Here is a 20,766-nt window from a genome sequence, read left to right on the forward strand (position 1 = left end):
TTGAAATATGGTTACCATTAGATTTGTATATAACCTCTTCTGCATATAGTAGTATATAGTAAGTTGATGGTCATTTAAGTATGAACCCATTCTTTTCTCCTCTCCTCCAAACATTTTAAGTATGTTATTATATTTTACATCCTTTTTTTTGTAAGTCTTGACTGAATTTTTACAGAAATATTCATTCTTACTGCTTGTGTGTTTCCTGCCTTAAACTGTCACTTTTGGTCTCTCCTTTGCACTCAAAGAATCCCCCTTAATATCTTTCAGGGCTGGTTTCATGGTCACAAACTCCTTTAGTTTTTGTTTGTCTGGAAAACTCTTTAGCTCTCCTTCTATTGTGAATAATAGCCTTTCTGGATAGAGTATTCTTGGCTGCAGATTTTTCCTATTCATCACTTTGTATATATCAGGCCACTCTCTTCTGGCTTGGAAAGTTTTTACTGAAAACTCTGCTAGCCTTATGGGTTTTCCCTTGTAAGTTAATAACTTCTTTTGTCTTGCTGCTTTTAATTTTTTTTCTTTATCACTATATTTTGCCAATTTAATTACAATATGTCCTGGTGTGAGTCCGCTTTTGTTGATTCTGTTGGGGGTTCTCTGTGCCTCCTGGATCTGGATGTGTTTTCCTTCCCCAGATTAGGAAAGTTTTCAGCTATTGTTTCTTCAAATAAATTTTCTGCCCCCTTTTCTCTCTTCTTTTGGGACTCCTATAATACAAATGTTATTACATTTTATGGAGTCACTGAATTCCCTATGTCTATTCTCATGTTGCATAACTCTTTTCTCTCTCTTTTGTTCAGCTTGATTACTTTCCATTACTCTGTCTTCTAGGTCACTAATTCGTTCCTCTGCTTCTTCCATCCTGCTGTTTATTCCATCAAGTGTGTTTCTATTTTCATTTATTATACCCTTTATCTCTACTATGTTATTCCTTATCTCTGTGTTAAGGGTCTCACTCATGTTTTCCATTATTTTCTCAAATCCAGTATCTTTATGATCATTGCTTTAAACTGTATTAGGCATGTTACTTATATTTATTTCATATAGATCTCTGGCTGTGGCTTTGTCCTGTTCTTTCATTTGGGATAAATTTCTCTGTTTCCTCCTCTGTCTCTCTATGTCTATTTCTCTGTGTTAAGAAAGTCAGCTGTGTCTTCTGCTCTTGAAAGTAATGACTTTCTAAAGAGGAGGTCCTGGAGTGCCCCAAGGTGCAGTGTCCCCTATTCATTAGAAACTGGCACTTCAGGAGAGTATCCCATGTGTGTTGTTTATGCCCTGCTGTTGTTTGAGTCACTTTTCCTTCAAGTGCAGTCATCTGCACTGACTCTGCCTGTTGTAGGCTGTGGTTGCTCTCTGTGGTGTTAGCGGGACCCAAGCAGGCCAGCTCTGTGAGAGGTGTGCCTGTTGGGGAACTGGAGAGCATGGCAGCGATGTTAGCAGAAGGTGCACTGGGCCACTAGTCCTGTGCCGGGTCTCCTGAAGTGTGGGGGTGGCTGGAATCTGCACACCGGCAGCCAGGGACATGAGGCTGGGCACAGAGCCCAATGGTGGCTGGGGGCATGTGGCTGGGCATGTGTGATGGTTTGGCCTGGTGCTGTGGCAGGGCACAACATGGCCACAGCTGTGTACCTGGCAGTCACGCACCAGGAGAGCAGGGCTGGGCAAGACACACAGGGATGACTGGGGGTGCACAGCTAAGTGTGGTGGGGCAAATGTGCACAACACTTGGTAACAGCTATGCACCTGGTGGCTGGCAGGGCGCCCACTCAGCTTTCACAAAATTTGCCCTGAGCCTGACGCTGAGACCAGCAGGCCTGGAGTCTGAAAGTCCTCAGGAGAACTCATGGGTGTGGGGTACCACTAGCAGGTTAGGTAGCAAGTATCTGTGCAGCCCCACCTCCAACATGTGTCTATGCTTATGCCAGAGGGCAGGGAAGAAAATGGCACCTGACAGTTCTGTCATTTTTGGAGAAATCCCCCAACATGCTCAGAAATCAATATAAACAGATCCGTCTCCCATTTGCTGACTGGCCCCCTTCCCTCCCCTCCCCAGCATTGTGTAAAACGCCGTTTTTATGTTGCATCTTCACACAGGCTGCTGTTCCTTTAAGGGTGGTGACCCAGCTATCACTTACCCTCTAGGCTTGCTGAGGACTGAGTCAGCTGACCTCCAAAAGTTCTGGGTTTCAAGCCCCACTGGTTTTACAAACTCAGCCCCTCTGGTTTTTAAAGCCAAATGCTATGGGGATTAGTCTTCCCATGTGAGCTCCCTGGTGTGAGGGCCTGTTTCTCTGCCCTCTTCCCACGTGCAGCTCCCTTCCTCCTATGGGCAACCTCCCTCTACCTTTTTGAACTTCCTAAACTTTCAGATACGCTTCTCCTGTATATTTTGTTGTGGAGCTTGCTCAGCCAGACTTCGGATGGCTCTCCAGTTTATTGACCTGGATGTGGATAATGTCTAGTCGAAAACATGGGACAGGGTGAGCTCAGGGTGTCCCTACTCTGCCATCTTCCCAAGTTCCTCCTACTCCTCAGTATATTCTTCTGTCCTCTGGATTCCTTGTAAATTGGCAGCAATCTCAATTTTGGCCAAAAATGTATTAATAAAATCTTTTTCCTAGAATTTGTACCAGAAGATATTACATAAGGCATAAAAAACTTAAAATTTATAACTGGACACAGGGTTCTGTTTTTTGTGAGAAAGAATGCACAAACACACATACACACACACACACACACACACACACACACACAAACCTTTACCACCAAAATTAATCATAAAAAAAGTTCAGGTAATAGCAACAACAGAGGGGCGCCTGTGTGACTCAGTGGGTTAAGTGTCTGCCTTCGGCTCAGGTCATGATCTCAGAGTCCTGGATCAACCCTAGCCTTGGGCTCCCTGCTCAGCAGAGAGCCTGCCTCTCCCTCTCCTTCTGCCTCTCCCCCCATTCGTGCTCTCTCTTGCTATCTCTGTCTCTCTCTCAAATAAATAAATAAGATCTTTTTAAAAAAACGATAGGAACACAAATGCAAATTAACTTGAGTATCAAAGAAATACCAAAACCTGAGAGTCATTTAAACTGAGGCTTGTGGGGTGCCTGGGTGGCTCAGCCGTTAAGCGTTTGCCTGTGGCTCAGGTCATGATCCCGCGGTCCTGGGATCGAGCCCTGCTTCGGGCTCCCCGCTTAGCGGGAAGCCTGCTTCTCCCTCTCCCACTCCCCCTGCTTGTGTTCCCTCTCTCACTGTGTCTCTCTCTCTGTCAAATAAATAAATAAAATCTTTTAATAGATAAATAAATAAACAAACTGAGGCTTGAATATTCAAAACCCTATTTTTGATTCAAAGAAATGAGCTCTATGCCCCAGGTTTGGGTTCAGCTTGCCACAGCAACCACTAGAGGGAGGCCAAGATACATCTGAAAAACCCACACTTAAAGTCAAACCTGAAAGATTTCATTTTTCCTTACCTGCTTAAAAAACAAACAAAAAAATCAGACATAATTCCAATTAAAAATTTTAAATGATTTATTTTGTGTTTTACAAGGGAACATTATGCTAAAGTAATTTTATATCTAAGATGTCAGCAATGTGGGGGAAAACACATAGCCCTTGTGTGTTCTGTACAAGTACTTAACAAAATGTGCCTCTGAAGGCTTCCTTTTACCTCAATCCTTTTTTTTTAAGATATATATATTTTTTTTTTCAGTTGAGAGTGAGAAAGAGAGAGAGCATGAGTATGGGAGTGTGGAGAGGGGCAGAGGGAGAAGTAGACTCCCCGTTGAGCAGGGAGCCCGAGGTGGGACTCAATCCCAGGACCCTGGGATCATGACCTAAGCCGAAGGCAGACGCTTAACCATCTGAGCCATCCAGGTGCCCTACCTCAATCCTTTTTAAGATATTAAAAGGTACAGGAATCTAGGGCCACCTGGGTGGTTCAGATTTGTTAAGTGTCCAAATCTTGATTTAAGCTTAGGTCTTGATCTCAGTGTCATGAATTCAAGCCCTGCATTGGGCTCCATGCGCAGCATGGAACCTACTTAAAAAAATAAATTAAATTAAAAAATTAAATTGGGTGCCTGGGTGGCTCAGATGGTTAAGCGTCTGCCTTCGGCTCAGATCATGATCCTGGGGTCCTAGGATCAAGTCCCGCATCGGGCTCCATGCTGAGCAGAGAGCCTGCTTCTCCCTCTGCCTCTCTCTCTCTCTCTCTCTGTCTCTTAAGAATAAATAAATAAAATCTTTTAAAAAATTAAATTAAATTAAATTAAATTAAAATTTTAAAAAGATATAAGAACCTAAGTAGTAATCATTTCAATGGTTGAATTAGGGTTTTATTTTTTTAGAAATTCTAAGTAATTTTTTTAAATTCAATACCCAATTCCCTTCCACATTATAATTTTAAAACATTAAACTGTAAAATAAGCATAAAGATACCTAGTAAGTTCGTAGTTTTCCAATGATGATTAATTTATTTGAGGGAATCGGGGAAGATAGCAAATTCTTTCCTCTAAAAGATAAGTCAATACCCCTTTGCTAGACTAGAGCTACACACAGGCTTAATCAGCCTTGTGGATAATCCAGCTGTTTCCTGTCCTACAAGTAATTAAAATGTCAGAAATAACTTATTTCTCCTTTTGCCACAAAATATATGCTCTCCTTATAAAGCCTTATACTTTATGTTAACATAGCTCTTTAAGTTTTACAACTCATTTTCACATGCTGTTTTATTTAGCTCCAAAATTTTATAATTGGAGAATATTATTCCCACTTTAAAAGAACATTCCAAAAAAATAAAAGAATACTCCAAGCAATGAGATATATTTTTTGCAAACTTCCACAGTCATAACTTGCATAAACAGAACTCACATCCAGAGCTTCTAAACTTCTAAAACTCAGGAACTTTGCAACTTTACTGATAATACCATTGCCAGGAATTTCAGGTCCCCAGGAACAAGCCTGTTTCTCATTGTGAACACCTGGGAGACTCTAAAAGCATCAAAGTGATGCTTAGACTTTTCATCTCATAGACTTTGCAAGGAACAAGAAAGGCCTGCACTGAACAGCCAGCCTTAGTACCAAATGGAATATCCATCCTCAGGTTCCTTGGTTCTTCTAGGACAGAGGACTTAGAGCCACAGACAGCACTGCAACTGCTTAGGTGGATGCGGAGCAAGCCCAATGGCGTACACTCTGAGAGGCGTTAAGATGTACAGAGGCTGCAGTTTTTTCCACGGCAATGAAAAGTGTGCTTTTGATCACTGATCATGAATATCTCGACTAGATGATGGGGGCAAGGGGAGGTATCAACTATAAACCCAGAAGAAATAGGGCCAAGTGGTATGCTGATGGATCTTTAACAAATACCTCTACCAGAGGAGAGGAAAGAAGGGCATGATTTGTAGTTTGCCAAATCATGCTATGCTATACATACTGCCATCATGGCCAGTTTCAATCTACCAAGTATTTCTGAATGTGGAGTTGAGAAGCAATGCTAACAGTCAGCTCTTGCCCACCACTCCTCCAGCCCTATGTTTAGAGCACCCCACTCTGCCCCTCCTCTGGCAGTGTAAATAAATATAAGAGGCAGGCCTAATGGGAAACCTCTACTGTTCTCTATGGGTTCTATGAGGATGGATTTTCCATGAGCACAGTTGGCTTCCTGGGCTATCCCTCACTTCTCCCTGGGGGGCAAAGAACTTCTTTATGTGAGTAGTGTGTTAGGGAGAAGGAACTGTGTGATAGGCTTCCTCCCTTTCCTCTCAGGTCTGCCTGCCTGAAGAGGGTGTGCTTTCTACTTTGACTGCCATCATAAGATAAAAGTCAGTAACCTCATGTTATAATTTTCCTGACATTTCACCCTACTAGCAACCTCTTTAATTCTCAAAAGTGTCTTGGTTTGGACAATAAATATGTCACTCTAGGTAAAAGAGACTGTCCCTGGAGAGCAAGGCCCACAGGTAGCTGGGAGAAGGGCTGTCTATTTCTGGGTGCAGTCCTAGGAAAACCACTGTTACTACAAAACTGAGTCCCATTTTTATTTCATCTGTTTGACCCTATTATCTAGCTCTAGTTATGTTCCAAACCAAGGAAGTAACAACAGAGGAATGATTTTTGGAGACCTTTAAAACTTCAACAAACTAAGTGCCCTGAAAAGTGTCTGGTTGTGTCTTCTGGACAAAAAGAATGTAGAAGTCCCTAGGCGTAGATACAATGGAGATGAGTCTCATTCAAAAGAGGACCCATAAGCTTCCAAATCTCCATTAAGTAAACAAAAGATAAAGTTTTAGTGAGAGCTGACCCATCAACAACCCTACCAAATTATAAGTTTATAATAAAATAGGTGTGACTTTCTAAGCTGTAAGTTATTGCCACACATATGCAGGATACATCATACTATTTATTGTTGCCTAAGCATATTTAGGCTAGCTACTATTAGAAGGAACTTCTGAGTTCCAAATATCATTCTTATCCAATATTAACCCCCTTTTGCCCTATAAATAAACTCCAGACTTCCTTCAGGCCCTAATCTGTGTTTCTATATGAGTCAGCTGTTGAACACCCAAGTGGCCCTCAGAGTAAAATAACAAAGCTCTTGGTATTTCTGACACACTTAAATATGCACTATTTCAAAATATGTCTCTAAACCACGTTCTGCCTTAAATCAAAGTCCACCTGACTGTATGTTTATATCAAATATGGAATTGACCATTTACTTTTTAAAGATCACATCCAGTTACAAAGAATCCCAACTGGCTCATACAATTCAAAACCTAAATAAATAAATAAATAACCCAATTTAAAAATGGACAAAGGACCTGAATAAACATTTTTCCAAAGAAGACATAAAAAATGGCCAATAGGGTGCATGAAAAGATGCTCAACATTACTACCCATCAGAGAAATGCAAATCAAAACTACAATGAGATGTGACCTCACAAATGTTAGGACGTCTACTATCCTGTTAGGACTAGTAAATAAATTCAGTAAAGTTGCAGCATACAAAAATCAGCTGCATTTGACTACACCAATAATGAACTATAAGAAAGAGAATTTTTTTAAATCCCATTTACAATAGTATCAAAAAGAATTAAATACTTATGAATAAGCCTAACTAAGAAGGTAAAAGATCTGTATGCTGAAAACTGTAAGATATTGAGGAAAGAAATCAAAAGAGACACGAACAAATAGAAAGATATTCTGGGCTCACAGATTGGAAGAATATTGCTAAAATGTCCATACTACCCAAAGCAATTTACAGATTTAATGAAATCCTTATCAAAATTCCAATGGCATTTTTTCAGAAGCAGAAAAAATAATCCTAAAATTTGTATGGAACCACAGAAGATCCCAAATAGCCAAAGCAATCTTGAGAAAGGAAAACTACATTAAAGGCATCACACTTACTGATTTCAAACTATATTACAAAGCTATAGTAATCACAACAGTATGGTATTGGCATAAAAAACAGATATATAGATCAGTGGAACAGAATAGCCCAGAAATAAACCCATGTGTATATGGGTCAATTAATTTATAACAAAGGAGACAGGAATATATAATGGGGGAAGGACATTCTTTTTAATAAATGGTGTTCAGAAAAATGCACAGACACATGCAAAAGAATGAAACTGGACCACTATCTTACACAATGCACAAAGATCAACACAGAATGGGTTAAAAGACCTAAATTTAAGACATAAAACTATAAAACTCCTAAGAGAAAATTTTAGAGGTAAGCTCCTCAACGTGGTCTTGGCAATTATTTTTTTTATTTGACACCAAGCAAATGCTACAAAAGCAAAAAATAAACAAGTGGGATTATATCAAACTAAAAGTCTTCTGGGCTGCAAAGGAAACCATCAACAAAGTAAAAAGGCAACCTACTGAATGGGAGAAGTTTTTTTTTTTTAGATTTTATTTATTCATTTGAGACACAGAGATAGAGAGAGAGAGCATGAGCAGGGGGAGAGGCAGAGAGAGAAGCAGGCTCCCCGCTGAGCCAAGAGCCCAATGCGGGGCTCGATCCCAGGACTCTGGGATCACGACCTGAGCCGAAGGCAGACACTTAACCATCTGAGCCACCCAGGCGCCCCTTGGAGAAGATATTTGCAAATGATATTTCCAAAGGGAGGTAAATATCCAAAATATATAAAGAACTCATATAGCTCAACATAAAAAAAAAGAAATACCATACAATATAGTAATTCAACTTCTGAGTATTTACCCAAAGAAAATGAAAATATGCACCCCTGTGTTTATTGCAATATTATTACAATACCCAAGATATGGAAGCAACCCAAGTATCCATCCATAGGTGAATGAATAAGATATGCTGTGTACACACACACACACACAAAGGAGTATTACTCAGCCATAAAACAGAATGAAATCTTGCCATTCATGACAACACGGATGGATCAGAGAGTATTACTCTAAGTTAAATTAAGTCAGACTGGGTGCCTGGGTGGCTCAGTTGGTTGAGCGACTGCCTTCGGCTCAGGTCATGATCCTGGAGTCCCAGGAGATCGAGTCCCGCATCGGGCTCCCTGCTCAGCGGGGAGTCTGCTTCTCCCTCTGACCCTCTTCCCTCTCGTGCTCTCTATCTCTCATTCTCTCTCTCAAATAAATAAATAAAATATTTTTTAAAAATTAAGTCAGACTGAGAAAGACTAATACCATATGATTCTACTTATATCTGAAATATTTTTAAAAATGAACAAAGAAAAAATAGAAACACACTCATAAATATGGAGAACTAGTGGTTACCAGAGGGGAGGGTGGTGGGGGGATAGGCAAAACAGGTGAAGGGGATTAAGAGGTGCAGACTTACAGTTGTAAAATAAATAAGTCACAGTGATGAAAAGTACAGCATAGGAAATATAGTCAATAATATTGTAAATAACTTTTACGGCAATACATGGTAATTACACTTGTGGTGAGCACAGCATATAGAGTTGTCGAATCACTATATTGCATACCTGAAACTAACACAATATTGTATGTCAACTATACTTCAACTAAAAAATTAAAATTAAAAAAATTCATATCATAAAAAATAAAGAAAATATGGTATACAAACACATGATGAAATTTTACTCATTCTTTTTTTTAAAAAAAAGGAAATCCTGCCATTTACCACAACATGGATAGACCTTGAGGGTATTATGTTAAGTAAAATGAGCCAGACAGAGAAAGACAAAGTTAAACAAGCCAAACAGAATGGTATCAGTTATATGTGGAATCGTTTTTTAAAAAGTCAAACTCATAGAAACAATCAGGAGAATAGTGGTTGCCAGGGGCTGGCGGGAGGGTGAGGAAAATGGAGAGAAGTTGGTAAAAGGATTTAAACTTCCAGTTACAAATAAATAAGTTCTAAGGATCTAATGTCTAGCATGGTAACTATCATCGATAATACCATATTGTGTAATTGAAATTTGCTAAGAGAGTAGATCTTAAGCATTCTTGCAAAAATAAAAAATAGTTAAAAAATAATTACTACTAGATGTCCACATCCTTTTGCAATTAGGATTTTGTAAAGTGAAATGTTCCTTTCAAGCATGTTAGCCACCACCTATGCTTTCAAATTCCTCCCAATCAGTATCTAGTGACAGCAGAGTAGATGGACCTTGGGATAACACACAGAGAGATATACTCATGGAGAGCAGAGTATAGAAAGCTGCACAAAAGCAAAGTAGCTCTGTATTCCATTAATGTAATCAAACACTGAAAAGCAGATTTAGACTGTTCTGGCCCTGCCTAACTGTAACCAGCAGCAGCTAAGTTGTAAGCACACCAAGAACATAGACCTCAGGGTGGGGAGGAATGCAGCAAGAACACTTCCAGACAATTCTACTGATGATCTTGTTAGTTTGGTTATTTTCTTGCCAGGACCACACATACACACCCATTGGCTGTGCCTCTAGATCATGAAATGCGGTAGAAATGTGTCAGTTGTTCAGTCGATGTCAACAAGACAAAAGGGCACCCATATAATTCACAGTCCAAAGAGGATTTGTCCTGTTTTAATTACTGATTTTGATTTCTTGCTATAGCCAAGAACATTATCAAAACTATTCAACATTTAGTCTCTTCTTTTCCTTAATAATAAAACTTTGATTTTATTCCAAATAGTGGTATATCCAATTAAATGACTGCATTTATTAACCTCTCCTGCAATTAAGGATTGCTGATAAATGCTAAATGGGCCTTTACAGAACACTCCCTAAGACAGACAGCTAGAGTATACCTTTTTGTCCCCCCTACTTCCTTGCCTGGAACATGTAATTGATGTCTGGAACCCTAGCAACCATCTTGGCCCCTAAGACAGTCTCAAGGGTGGAAACCACAAGTTATGGATGGTAGAGAAAAAAGAGAAAGATCTTAGGTCCTTGATGCCACTTTAGATACCCCATACAGACCTGCAGTATCTTTCCTCAGCCTTCCTTTATGAAAGAAAAATAAAATTCCATCTTGTTGAATTTCTATCTGTGTTACTAGAAAGAAATTTACAACTGATGGGTGGCTCAGTCATTAAGCGTCTGCCTTCGGCTCAGGTCATGATCCCAGGGTCCTGGGATCCAGCCCCGCAATGGGCTCCCTGCTCCACAGGAAGCCTGCTTCTCCCTCTCCCACTCCCCCTGCTTGTGTTCCCTCTCTCACTGTGTCTCCCTCTGTCAAATAAATAAAATCTTTAAAAAAAAAAAATTTACAACTGATAAGCCAGCCATCCAAATCACCCAAATTACCTGGTAATTGGTCAATACCCACTTCATTTTGGGATAAGAAACAAAGCTTTAAAACTAGCCATAATAGTTATGGTGATTCAATTCTCAAACCAAAAATCAGGTCACGCAGTAAGAACAGTTTGAATCCACTAATGGGAGAAGCACATCAGCGCATTTGAAATCAGGGCTGTGCTAGAACACCCAGATCATATGATTCTATTAGAGTTATTAAGTTCAAGCACGTAGCAGTAATCCTAACCTGACTTTCCACTTCATCAGGAAAAAGATAAATTTGGGTACTGGGTGATACACACTGTCATAACCAGGAATTTCAGTTGAATACCTAATCTCCAAAATTAATTTCACAGAGGGTTCTGGGCCTCTTAAAATTTACATTCCCCCATAAGCATTGGTTATTTTGTAGTAATTACACCTATGCTTCTCTTTCTGTACCCAGGAAGAAGCATTATCAGCACCTTATCCTATAACTTCAGTTCTATATATCTAATATTTGCTTCACCTAAGCCCCCTATGTCGATTTCCCCATAAAAGGATAATAATACTTACCTTTCTTCCAAGGCGTATTGTGATGTTTAATTAATGTTTACAAAGTATTTAGTAATCTGAAGATGAAAGATGCTAGAGAAGTCTGAAGTAATATCATTAGTCTGACTCATCAGTTAACCTTATTAGGCATGCAAAACGAAAGCCATGTTGCTATAACTAAAATAGTTATGAATACACATTAGGTCAAATATGAATCCCAGAACAACTTAAATCTATATATTGCATCTACAAGGCAAACACAGGAAACTCCTTATTATTAGAGCAATACATTTTTTTTTCTGTAATAACTACTTAAAACCTTTCAACTTTTAAGAATATAAACTGATTAGAAAGTTAAGGTAATAATAAAAACAAGATATCTCTGGTAAGCATCCTAAGTCTATATTTTAATATGAAGATAAAGATTCAATCTGCAGTGATTTGAAACCAATCAACTTGAAAATTTATTGGATTCTTTGTGATTGAAACTGGCAATAGTAACCTGAATCTCATAGGAAATTTAAACAATAAATTGACAGTTTAGTTCAACTGATGTTTCTTGAGTTCAAAGGTATACTATGTTGAGGTGTGTGCTATTTTATATACAGTCCTCAACAATTTTTAACTAAGTATACAGCTATACTTATATAATAATTATATTTAATATTTTATATATTTCTGAACCAAGGTATTATTCATAATATATATATATATATTGGTTTGGCATATGAAACTGAAAGACCATTTTATTGTGTAACATGGGGCTCTTCAAGCTCTTTTCAAGTTCTATATCCTAATGCCAACTTTGCTTGTGTAGCAGAAATAAAATTAGGAAATAGGAAGTCCCCAATGATGACAAGAATTAATTCTCCTACAATCAGTTGGGGTAAATCCATACTATCCATCCATAGTTTACCATTGGGTACACAGTTTCAATGAAAACTAAGAGTCTTAAGAGGGAAAACACAACATACACACACACATACATATACATGCATGCACATATACATTATTGTGCAAAGAACAAATTCTATGGCAGTTATGAGAGACAAACCATCATGACATTGTGTCAGAGAATGAAATGATGACTGTCCTTCACTCAGAAAGTACATGGTTGAACTTTTCCGCCAACATCCCTAACAATTTGGTCAATTTGGAAACTTGTGATCTGGACAGGTTTACATGAAAGGTAAAGAAGACCCGCATTAATTTCATCCCCCCAAAAGCACAGAGTTAACATTCTCTCTCCTGAGTTGAAAGTAAAGACGGTTTTTGGAATAATTAACCCCTACCAAAAAATATAGATATAGATATAGATATATAGATATATGTATGTATATATATAGGTCATTGCATTACAGGACTGAAGGGACTTTTAAAGGTCAACAAATTCAATGACATCTTAACCAGTCCAGATATAAAGTCATACAGAGATTATGTTCTTCTACCTCTTTCATGACTACTTTTCTCGTGTCCATTTCTTCTTTTCCTCCTCAAACGTCTTATGACCCATATGTTTACAAACTATATGTCCCCCAAATAGTCACCACCTCTTTCCATTGACACATATTTTTAAAATACATTATGTTGTTTTGTATGGTGACTAATATAACATAATAAAATTTTTAAAAAATTAAAAAATTAAAAATAAATACAAATAAAATATATTATGTGAATTAAAATGGAAAGAATCCCTATCTTACCACCATATTCATGGAAAACAAGTATCTCCCACCTCATGCCTAATATCTTCATAAATTCTAAGGGTGTTTACATTATTCTGAGTCACCTCCTCAGATTTCTTGCTTCTACTGAATTCTCAAGTATCATCTCTTGTGTTTCCTTAGCTTTACTCCATATTGATTTCAACACGGAATACTTCCCACTAATTTCCCTAAAACCCTTAATCTCATAAAATCTAATCATACCATAACTGTGATTATACATCTTCACTGAACTTTCAGTGACAACATGAGATAAGAGGGTATACTCTATCACAGCCAAAGATTTCAAATAGAATTATTCTGTCAAAGATTTCAAATAGAATTATTTTGTCCTGAAAAACTTTTATTAAATGGACAGTATATCACATTATCATGGTATCCTAAAATCAAAGAGATGTGATTAAAAGTCCAAAGCCACACCCACAATCAGAAACTTATCACTGATCATCTCCCTTGGGGTCCTAGCTCCTGTCCCATTCCCACTCCAACATCTATCCCATCCCTTCCCATTTTTTCCTGTCTCTCACTTTTTCCCAGCTCCTGGACTTTCTCACACTCATTCTCCAGACTGCTCCTTCAAACTTCATAAAACTTCTTGTTTATTTGTCTTTATAGCACCACTAGACCACTCTCAGCATGCTCTGAGTTTTATTTTCCACCACAATATGGTCCATCAAGATGACTGACTAAACAAAAATTTTCTTTTTGAGGAATTTTCTTGATACCTTTTGTTTATTTTCTTCCCTTTTCCTCAATTTTTTAAATTAAAAAAATTGATATAATTGACATATAACATTATATAAGTTTAAGGGATATAACATGTTGATTTTATAAATTTACATATTACAATATGATTATCATAGTATTAGCTAACATCTCTATCACATCACATAATTATCAGTTCTTTCATGTGGTGAAAACATTTAAAATCTCAATAGCTTTCAAATGTACATCTCCTCCCCCAAACCCATCAATTTTTAAAATTAACATTCCCACTATATAGAATTCTTCCAGCACCTATAATTAATATTCTTCTCTTTTTACATTCTTTCCCTTGCAATTCTTATCCAGTTTGATAGCACCCGGCTCTCACGTTTTAATCTTAACTTTCATCGCCCTTCTATATTCCGGACTTACATTTTCATTCTGAAGGACATCTTCACCAAAACTTACCATGGACACCTCAAACTTAGCACATAAAGGAAAATAAAGGAATTTTTTGTGAGGTTCTTATTTTGTGTGGATCATCAATATAGACTACAAAGCAAAGTAACAAAGGTTTATTCTAGGAAGAACTATGGGATCCATTTGCCAAGACTTCCAAAAAATGTGAATTGACTTTCTGCCAGTCAGAAGATCATGATTGATCTTCTGGAGTCTCAAAGTGACTGCTAACAGAAGATTGTAAAAAAAATAATTGAAAGGTGAACATTGGGATCAACGTAGATGTCTAGAACTTCAAAGGGGTGATAGACAAAATTAAAGATATCATTTTCTGTTCCTGACCATTTCTATCAATGGAACTACAATTTTCCTAATCACACAATTTTTAAAAATTTAGCTTTGACTCTTCTGTCTATCTTATCCTATATTCCTTCAATTGTCTGATTCTTCCAATTCAGACTCTGAAACAACCTTTCCATTCCCACCTTTGCTACCCCATACTTTTTTTTTCACATTTGACTTTATAAATTTTATTTCTTAAGATTTTAATTAAAATAATTGAAAGAAATACACCACACAGAAATGTTACAGAAATACAAAAAAATTATAGGCAAACAATGGATAATGAGAATTCTTTTTAAAAGAGACACACGATGATTAAAAAGAGAGAGAGAGAGAGATACACAATAGGGAAGAAAAATGAACAATTTTTATATACTATTCATACGTTAATTATAACCCATAGCAGTAAAAGCTTTCCGAACATTGGCAAGAAAAGCCGAGAAATTGTTGGTCTTCCTCACATTCTCTTGAAATTCTGCCAGGCACTCAAGATGAGGAGCACTATCTGACACTTCATATTCCTTGGCTTCATTTAGGTGGAGGGAAAACATAAATGGGTTCTCGGGATGCTTGGGGGTCAATATTAGTGAATATAAACTGTAATTTATCACCATAAATTTTTCGAATTTCTAGTCCAAGTCGATCTTTATATAAGTCTGCAGATTTCTGTAGTCTTTTCAACTTCTCTTCATTAGCTTTGTTAGCAGCAGAAATAGTTTCCTTCTTCTTAGCATATTCTTCCTTAAGATCCTGAATATTTGCAGTCAGTACTTCCAGTTCCTGCTTTTTGTCTTTTATTTCAGCAATCAACCTTAGCAAGTTATCTTTTTTTTCTTGAATGAGGTTATTCTGCCTACAGATCTGATTTTGATATTCCAGAAACATCTCAACCATTCGTTCTTCTTCCTTTAATTTCACAGACAGCTTTTCTCCACATGCTTTGATGGAGTCTTTGTAGGTGTCGCTTAGTCCCACCATCCCACAGGAAGTGTCACTGACAGTGCTTTTGAATTTATTCCAAAATTCATTTATGCTTTTATCAAATAGTGCAAGTTCGTCCTCTGTCATTTTGGAAGAAAATGCCACAAAAGACCTGACCCAATTCGAGCCAAAACTGGGTCTCCAGAAGCAGGTCCTGCAGCCACGCCGACTTTCCTATTTCAAATCTTCGCTACCCCATACTTTTTTAATAAAATGAGCACCTAAAATGTGCTCTCTATCCTCAGATTTCTTTCCATTTAATCTAATCCTTCTCATCTACTGCTACCCACAGACAGATTTTCATAAAGTACAATGCTGATGATATCACTTCCCTATAAAATCTTCAAAGGCTGTTTATTGCCTACCAAATTGAGTATACACTCTTTAGTAACCTTCCCATTGCCAAGTCCAAGGGTCAGTTCTCAGTCTTAATTTTATTCAACCAGTCAGAAACATTTGACAATCTCTAGCCTGGATTTCTACAGTTTGGTCTCCTGCTTCAACCCTTACCTAGTAATTTATTTCATAAACAGCCATGGTGATACTTTTAAAACATTAGTCAGATTATGTCACTATTCTAATTAAAGTTCTCCGATTGCTTCTTTCTATTTCACATAGGGTAAAATTCAAAGCACTTACAGTGGCCTGCAAGACCCTCTATGATATGGCTGGCTACCCACCACCTTTCTGACCTTGTCCTCTACCTCAATCCTCTAACTCTCTAACCCTACTCTAGCCAAACCTATTGTATTGCTACTCAAGGACAACGAACAGGCTCCCACCTCTGGGGTTTGGCAACAGCAATTCCCCTGACCTGAGCGCTCTTCCCCTGAGAGCTGTGTGGCTCTACCGCATTCAAAGGTCTACTCAAATACCACCACAATAGAGAGCTTCTCGCTCCCCATCCTATTTGAGTAACAGTCTTCTTAGCCTACCCAGGCCCTCCCTATTCTCCATAACACTTAACACCATTTGAAATATTATAGTTATGTATGTATTATTTGTTTGTCTCTCTCTTCCCACTAGAATATAAGCTTTCTGACAGGAACGGCTTTGTTTCTTTCACAGCTATATTCCCAGAGTCTAATACAGCACCTTGCCCTTAGTTCAATAAATATCTGTTCAGTGAATGAACAAATCTCTTACAAAATGACCCTGCTTACAGAAACCCTATGCTAGCCCAGTAGAACTCAATCTGTGGGTGAAGGAGCTGGGAGGTATTGAAGTAACGTAAAAGGGTCTGTGAATCCACACAATGCCAATTACTGTCTGTAAACTAAAGACATTTCTATCGCTTCTCGGCCTTTTGGCTAAGATCAAGTGTGTAAACTAAAGACATTTCTAATACACACACACACACACACACACACACACTTTATTTTAAAACATTAACTTAAAGTATACTTCATCATTACACTTTTCTTCAATCAAAAAATACTAACAATGCAGTCACTATTATGTAGGGGCCTATTGATTTTTTTTCATATTAACAAGAAATCCTCACAAAAACATTAGGAACCCTAATACACTAGCCAAATGAAACCACTGTCTTTTCTCTGCCTTATTCCATACACCTTCACACTTATGGCCTTGCTCCCATTTAGATTTTAAGTAGAAAAACCTTTCTTCCTCTTCTTCCCACCCCACCCTCCAATTACTTTGCCTTTCTAAATCTTAAATCTTCATCATCTACACCTGAATGAGCATGTACCCAAGTGAGAGCTGGCCATGAGACCATGATGACTGCCTGGGGGAAGGGATGGGTCTGAAGGAAATGCCAAGAGTAGGAAAAGAGTTGCCAAAAGACTAGTCCAGTAGAGCTTCCAAGTTGGACTTCACCTGCCTCCGAGTTTGCCTACAGCCACCCCCTCCCCATTAAATGTCCCACCAGAGCCTTCCCACCACCAAAGCCCATCCATTCTGCATCCTTCATGAATACTAACTGCTAATTCTTGAACTTGCACTATGTTTTCATACCAACCAAAGTCCTCTGCTTACTGCTCTTTGCCAAATGTCATCCTCACATCGTCATTTTGATTCAACTTTCACCTATTTCTTTTTTTCCTGGTTAACTAACACCACATTCTTTTCATTCCTCCATAGCACTTAGCAGTTTCATAAACAATTTTTTAAATAAATTTTCTACTGATAACTTGTTTTGTAAAAGTGTTATTTTTTCATTTGTTCTCTTAAATGTGAATTCCTGCATAAGATGTAAGTACCTCATAAACTTCTTTTCATTTATAGGCCTCTTCCCATTATATCATAGTGCCTAGCACTGTACTAGGTACAGAAGAGATGCTGAAGAATATGCTGTGAACCCACTGTTCCACTAAAAGTTTTTCTATGACAAAGATAACATAGACAAAGCTTTAATGTACCAACAGACTAGAAGAAAAAAAAATTTTTTTAAGATTTTATTTATGTATTTGACAGAGAGAGGACACAGCGAGAGAGGGGACACAAGCAGGGGGAGTGGGAGAGGGAGAAGCAGGCTTCCCGCCGAGCAGGGAGCCTGATGCAGGGCTCGATCTCAGGACCCTGGGACCATGACCTGAGCTGAAGGCAGACGCTTAATGACTGAGCCACCCAGGCGCCCCTAGAAGAAAACATTTTATGCGTATGTATATTTGCAGATACAGCTGAGATGGCAGTACATAGCTGTAAGGCCCAAGGTGATATGGGTGAGGACCTGACCATACCTGCTACAGTATACATAAAAATATAAGCACATATATGCATGAGATTATGTATCAGGAAGATTGATAAATTAGATTGATAAATTAAAACCTATGTATTATAAATAACACCCCTGGCAGTGTTTTTAAAAGGAGAAATACTCCAGAAAATATATTTTCCATATATTTAACAAACTATTATCCTGAACATACAAAAAATTCCTACATATCAAACATATACAAAAACAACCCAATAAAAATGGATAAAGGATATAAACATGAAAAGAATAAGAGGCAATTCCCAGAAGATGAAATGGTCAGTAAACATAAAAAGATGGACAACCAGGGAAATGAAAGTAAAAATAACAATAAAATACCAGTTCTTGGTTATCAGATTGCCCAAAAAAATTTAAAAGTCTGATGATATCCAGTGTTGGCAGATATGCGGACAAAGAAATATGGAGAAAGAGCCCTTCCATTACAATTGCTACCTCAGAGGGCAATAGTCTATCAAGCCAAATATGCACATAACCTGTGGCCCAACAATCTCACTTCTCCATATCTCTCCTAGAAAATACCCATGGGCATAAGAATGTTTATCGCAGCATTGTTTGGAGTTCTGTGAACAAGCCTAAGAAGGAGACAGGCTAAATATTATGGAATACTGTCACTATTAAAAAAATAAACTAGATATATGTATAACAATATCATATGTAAATCCCTAAGATGTATTCTTTCTCTCTCTCTCTCTCTTTTTTTTTCAGATTTTATTTATTTATTTCAGAAAGAGAGACTGAGAGAGAGAATGAGCAGAGAAGAGCGGCAGAGGGAGAGGGAGAAGCAGACTCCCAACTGAGCAAATAGCCCAATGCAGGGCTTGATCCCAGGACTCTGAGAGCATGACCTGAGCTGAAGGCAGACACTTAACCGACTGAGCCACCCAGGCAGCCCCCCTTCAGATTCTTTTTTTTTTTAACATTTTTTTTTAAGATTTTATTTATTTATTTGAGAGAGAGAGAATGAAAGATAGAGAGCATGAGAGGGAAGAGGGTCAGAGGGAGAAGCAGACTCCCCGCTGAGCAGGGAGCCCGATGCGGGACTTGATCCCGGGACTCCAGGATCATGACCTGAGCCGAAGGCAGTCGCTTAACCAACTGAGACACCCAGGCGCCGCCCCCTTCAGATTCTTAAGGGTAAAAAGCAATTGCATGCAGTGGTACAATATTTGACTACTTGTGTAAAACATAGTCATATATACATACACTCCTATTCAAGTTTATAAGAAGTACCAAAAAACTTGTGTGTGTACATGTATATGTATCTCACAGCTTAAATAATATCCAGAAGGGTTCACAAACCTGCAACTTATGGTTACTTCTACAAAGAAGAGTGGATTATGACTGCGGTGCCAGTCAAAGGAAAATTTAGCCATTCCTGTCAAGTTTTCATTTGTGGAGAGAAGCATTTATTCATATGCCATTTGTGTGGTTATGCTAAAATAACCAGCGTGTTTTGATACGACTTCAAGAGTGGCTTCTTGAAAACAGGTGCCAAGGCTCATGGGTTTGCACTTCCCACGGAGTTTTCAGTAGTGTTTACCTGGTAGGTTTGAGTACGTGCTTGTTAAAATGGGTGAACAGATGGGGGTTGAAGAGGTTGAAGCCAGATCATGAAGAGACAATTTCTGAGTTCAAGAGTTCCTATTTTATTTGGCAGAACAAGATAAATTAATTGAGATAATATATGTAATATAATTACTGTCGATACGTTTTAGCATTTACGATTAATCACATTTCAGTTCTATCCTCTTTCATGACCAGAAGATGGAGCTCCAAACATTTAAACCATTTTTTTTTCTTTTTTCCCCCGTTTTGTTGGAGTCAAGGTAGAGGTTGTAGTTTTGTTTCTTTAATTCTGTTTTCTTTTCCTTCCCCATTTAAACCCTTCCATTTTTATTTAGTTCTCAGATTATCAAACTCTAATTGCTGATTGCAGAAGGTAGGCATTACCTATAGGGGAAGCTACCCCCTTCAGTCTGATTTTCCGACCTCTGAGACTTCTTTGTTTTATGCACTAGCTCATAACATTTTTGTCCAGCTATCCCCACTCTATTCCTTCCTTCCCACAGTGGAAAAGCCCACTGTAAACGGGTGCTGACATCCCATTCTGTCCTCATGGGAGGGAAAATTCCAGCCCTGTTATACATGGACTTTGTCCCTCTGTGCAGCCAGGAACTTGTACACTGAGGAAAGAGAACATGACAGGGCTGGAATATATATTTTGGACTGTTCTCCAGTTTCTATGCTTTTCTAACATAAATTCCTTACAGAATTCTTCCTTGAGACTCTAAAGACTCACGGGAAATAATGAATTTTCGAAATTTCTGCAACATCTGCTCTGTGACCTTTATGCTGATATTATTAATACAACTGTATTTCTAACTACTTATTCAAAATTAATTGATTTATTCACTTCTTTTCAATAAGTATTTATTGATCACCAACGCAGAATTGCAGAAGGGTTATGGATTAGGTGGGACACACACACACACACACACACACACACACACACACACACACACACACCTCTACTCTGAATCCTCAAT

The 20,766-nt window shown here is 38.1% G+C and overlaps 1 protein-coding gene and 1 pseudogene across 1 annotated transcript in view; both read right to left on the reverse strand.

Moving 5' to 3' along the window:
• The window catches only part of MAPK10 (mitogen-activated protein kinase 10), a 556,562-nt gene that overhangs the window by 463,498 nt on the left and 72,298 nt on the right, over window positions 1-20,766 (reverse strand). The gene's annotated exons all lie outside the window — the stretch shown is intronic.
• On the reverse strand, window positions 14,737-15,587 carry LOC112835617 (kinetochore protein Spc25 pseudogene; annotated as a pseudogene).

This window comes from Callorhinus ursinus, unplaced genomic scaffold (genome assembly GCF_003265705.2).
Source record: "Callorhinus ursinus isolate GAN/ISIS: 27379988/994484 unplaced genomic scaffold, GSC_fseal_2.0 scaffold4, whole genome shotgun sequence".
NCBI classification, from domain to species: domain Eukaryota; kingdom Metazoa; phylum Chordata; class Mammalia; order Carnivora; family Otariidae; genus Callorhinus; species Callorhinus ursinus.